This window comes from Psammomys obesus, unplaced genomic scaffold (assembly GCF_907164565.1).
Source record: "Psammomys obesus unplaced genomic scaffold, mPsaObe1.curated_primary_1811, whole genome shotgun sequence".
Lineage (NCBI taxonomy): Eukaryota > Metazoa > Chordata > Mammalia > Rodentia > Muridae > Psammomys > Psammomys obesus.
In genome coordinates this window covers 6,491,522-6,496,384 of record NW_026585504.1, presented here as the reverse complement: position 1 = coordinate 6,496,384, position 4,863 = coordinate 6,491,522, and positions in this window count along the sequence as shown.

Genomic DNA, 4,863 nt, shown 5'->3' with positions numbered 1-4,863 from the left:
CCTTGGCTTTCAATCAAAGAATAAGCTTTTCCCTTATTTACATGCTCCCAAAAATCCAGGTCACTTTCCCCTCCTCCCATCAGGTGAGCTGTGTTAGGGAAACCTTGCAAGACGCCCAAAACCAAATAAGACTCTTCCCAGGTAGGTAGACCAGATGTTCATAACACTTGTCTTCTCCCCTCAAAGCTCAGATTTCCCATATAGGCAGGAAATAAACACATTATATATAGGAATGCCCCAACTCCCGGATTCCCAGTGGTGAGAGAGCACGGTATCCGCTCTGGGAGGAACAGTTGAGTCCCGCCTGAAAACCTCTACCTCTGTCCATTGGTTATCTTAATAACCCCTGTAGGAGCTCTAGTAATAAAGAAAGAGTATATTTACACTCTCTAAGTGTATTTACTCTTTGCTAAGCCTCAACGGTGGAGAGGAGCTGAGCTTTAGACCACGCTATGTGTGTTCAAAGCTGCCCCTCTAGAGCTCAGGGCTCCTCAGCAGAAGAGAGGTCCGGGCTGGGTGTGTGCAGGTGTTTCTGAGGGTGTGGAGTGTTGGTGCATCCCTGTCAGGTCACAGACCAGTGCCTGTGGACCCAGAGGGCAGCTGTGATCCCGGGACCCTTCTCATCTTGCCTAGAGAAGAGACAACCTGAACTGGGCGGCATGACTTCTGGACTCTGGTCTGGACACTGCAACTTTACTATCATGTGCCTTCCAGTGTCCCTGAGCTCCCAGGTACTTCTGAGGGCTGAGCGATAAGAATGGCTGGCCATAGTAACCATTAGCTCCCCCCCCCCCATCCTTGTGGTCCGCTTCTCATTAGTCTGTGACCTTCCTGGGCCTGTTCCTCCTGTAGTGCAGCCCTCGACTCCATGTTTCAAAGGCATCTTGGCTGGAGCCACTCCCACGCTGAACACCTTCTAGGTGCAAACCAAAGCAATTACTGGGTGATTATGTGTCTCATGGATGTCATTGCTGGCGTGAGGAGGCCACGCCTCTTCTTCTAAGCTCCGACCTCGCTGCCTAGGAGTGCCCTGTGATGCTCTTCATTAATGTGGATCTGACTGGAGATTCTGACACACAATCCTGACAGTCTACACACCGCTCCACAGGGACAGGGTGTCCATCTGGCTGTTGCATGGCAGGTGAGTGGGCAGTGGCTGGGGACCTCAGGCAATGGGTGTCCCTGAGAGGCATGCGGGATGGGAGGGGTGCTGTTGGAATGAAAGTTTGATCATTGCTTGTTAGGATTTTAGACTTGGTTGGTCCACAAGCTACTCTTTCATGGTCACTAAGAATGGAAAAGCTGGTCTCCAAACACCCTGTGAATCATGGCCAAGGCTCAGCTAGGGTCAGATGAACTGAAGGAGGTGGGAACTGAAATGAGATGGAAGGACTCACATACACACACACACACACACACACACACACACACACACACGTCAGATTCAGATACATTCCTGGACATAGCTGTGGACCATGGGTCAGATGAGACATAAAAAGAGGTCTCAACAAGTCCTGAGCCATGCCCTCTCCTAATTTGAACCCATGCGCTTGAGGGCAAGAGCAATTCTCCCTGAGGTGAAAAGAGTCAGATGACCCTTAGTGGTGCCTCCTCTGAACCGAGGGAGCTATAACACAAACGACTTCACAGCCTGCTGGCAGGGGACCTAGGGTAGTGCACTCTGCCACATAGTAAATAGCTCCTGCTGGCCTAAAAGAAGAGTAGACTCAGGAAATGTAACTCCGCAGCACAGCTCTCACAGGGGAAATAGGAACAGCAAACCCAGTTGGATGCTGGGGCCCAGTGAGGAACCCAGCAGAACCAGGAACCCACAGCCAGAGTTCGCAAAGGGATGGTCCCAGTTTTACACCTTCTATTTTCCACTGCTCAACATCAGTGGGAAAATGCATGAATCAACTCTACTTTAGTTTTTCACTTTCGAACTGAGGTTGTTTCTCCATTGGCTCTGGCTTTGTTTTCCTCTGGGTTAGTTTTTGTGTGTGTGTGTGTGTGTGTGTGTGTGTGTGACCTGCATACTCCTCCCCTAAACATTGATTTAGCAAGGCCAAACTTTATTGCTGAGAATGGACAAAGTCAACTCTTTTGATGGGTAAATATTTGTCACCATATTTGTCAAATATGGGGGTCAGGGGCTAGGGAGATGCCCCAGTGAGTAAAGGCTTGCTGTGCAAGCATCAGATCCTGAGTTCAAATCCCCAGAAGGCATGTGAAGCCAGGCTCAGTGGCACACGTTGGCAACCCCAGCATTTTATAAGGAGAGAAAGGTGAGAACAGGAGAGTCCTCAGAACCTCACAAGTTGGCCAGCTTGGCGAGCACAGCGGCAGACAACAGACACCCTGTCCCCAACAATGCTGAAGGTGAGGACTGACATCTGAGGATGTCCTTTTACCTCCAACACGTGTGCCTAATTCACTCACACAAATGCAAACATACATGCACACAGATGCACGAAAATAAAATGAAATGTTGGAGTCAGAGCTAACGGGCCCAGCATATAACTTGAATCTTTTATTGAATTTAATTCCCCAGGCTGTCTGGGTCCTCCTGCCTTCTTTGGAGTGCTCCCTCTTCAGAGCACAAATAAATAAGATACCAGAGCCTGATAGCAAATATCTCCATTATCTCTCTTCTGTCCTATGAAGGCAGATATCATTAGTTGCGCGCTTTCATACACAGCCTGGATATGGTTCCAGAATTCTCTTCAGCATGGGTCTTCAGTATTTGTTGAGGATTACTGATCAACTACCAGTTGATCTGTATTAGCAAATGCAACGAGACCCTTTAGCCATCAATGAATTACAATAAACTTTCAGATCAGAAATTCTAAGAGCTAGTGAAAAACTTCATGTGGGACCGGCTCTTAGTAACCAGCCACTGGTTAAAGTTGGCCACTATTTACTTTCTGGCTTCCAACAGAACCAGGAAGAAAAGGGAGATTAAGCTGTAGCCCCAGGAAGGCCTGAGGCAACTCCCCAATTAATCATTTAGCTATGGAGCTCAGGTGCTCATGATGTATACTAAGGGCAGAGTCATAATGGGGCCCATTAAAAAACAATTATACTGCAGCCCAACTCTGGAAGATGTCACCGGCTTCAGCAGGGTTTCTGGGCTCAGTCTTACTAGGTGCCATGCCAGGCTGGAACAGAGAATTGTCACTTAGCTCTGTGGTGTCATTGTGGTGTGGAAGAAGAAAAGTGTGGAAACTGGGGAGGTGTGGAGATGGTGGCAGAGAGCGAGGGATTGAGATACAGCTTTCTGTACAGAGACCTTGTTTTGCTTACCCTTGAGGGCAGCTGGTAAATACACAAGCTAGAAGAGGAGGGAATGGCGGGGACAGGACTGGGAGCCAGGGCCAAACTGAGAGTAACCTGAAGTGCAGTGGACTGTTTCTAGAACTCTTGTCCCTGGGGCTGAAGAAATGACATGTCGACATTCATATAATAGAAGAGATCCCTTGACCACTTTGAGGCTCAGTGTCTCCATAGCAACAGAATGGATTGAATAGGATGAGCTAAAAAATCTTTCCAAGACTGGCAGGACAGTAACTTCAGCCAGGGCTGAATAAAAGAATGAAAAGAAAGCCAGTGGATGAGAAGGCAGGGAGAGGTGGAGTATTTTTGGAAAGGAGGTGACAATTTTAAAACCTCCACACACAAAGCTCATAGCTGTGGGTCCGGACCTGTGCAAAGTGTCTCATTCACAGAGACAACATCTCCTCTGGTTGGAACCTGTTGTTCTACGGTGTTTGTTCAAGGCTTCTCCTTCCCCTCTCAAAATCTCCTTGTTTAACTGGTACAGTTGGTCATTGCCTACCTTACTCTGTGCTTCTCAAACCACAGGAGGGTGTTGTAGCCACCGCTTCCCAGGGGAGGAAATCTGAACCTCAGAGAGGCCCAACAGTTTCCACAGGGCCACATGGGCAGCAAGTGTATGAGTCAGAACAGCTCTAACTGGCCCAACACCGGAGTGGCAGCCAGGAGGTATTGCCTAACTACTGAGGCTAATAACACAATTGACAACGTATCTGCTGAGTTCCTGGTATGTGTCAGGTGATAATCTGGATACTGTGGATTATTTCATCTAATCCTCTAAGACTTGGTGACAGGAATTATCAACAAACTGCTTCCACCTGGAGCCTGAGTTTCAGAAAGGTCCACTCGCTTGCACAGCCCACAAGGAATAAAACCTATATTGGAACTCAACTGTGTACCTCTTAGTACCTGACCAAAATGCAGAGAAAAGCCAAGAGGAGGCAGTAGGAATGAAAACAGAAGGAGACAGAAAAGCCGTAGGGAAGAGGGGTGTCTATGGCTTGCAGTGCTCATGCTATGCCCTTCTTTCTCTCTGCCTGAGGGGTATGGCCTCTGACCTAGGCTATGGGCCTGGTATTGGATGCCTGCCCTGCATATTCCTGAGGGAGAAAGCCTAGGGACTGGTAATATGCTCTCCACATTGTCCTCAGGCCTTAGGATCTGTCAACCAGAGAAGTTCCATATCAGGTATTGCCTGTCCCAGCCCCTCCCTGGCACCTGGCAGGAGCTGTGTAGCAGTCCTCACATCTGCGCCCTGATTAGAAGATCAAGAGGAGCACTTGGGGACCGGAAGTACTTGTTTCAGAAGCTAGCCACAGATTCCCTGAACTGTAAGGTTCTTCTGGGTCATTTCACAGATAGAACCACCGAGGCCCAGAAGAGAGGAAGCACTGCCAGTTCCCACCAGGACTTAGCAGCAGTTCTGCCACCCTTACCAGAGGCCACACAGATAGCCTACTGCTTGTCCCATGACTTTGCAAAAAGACAGCTTAGCCTAGGCCCACTTGAGTGGGGGAGTATGGGGTGAGC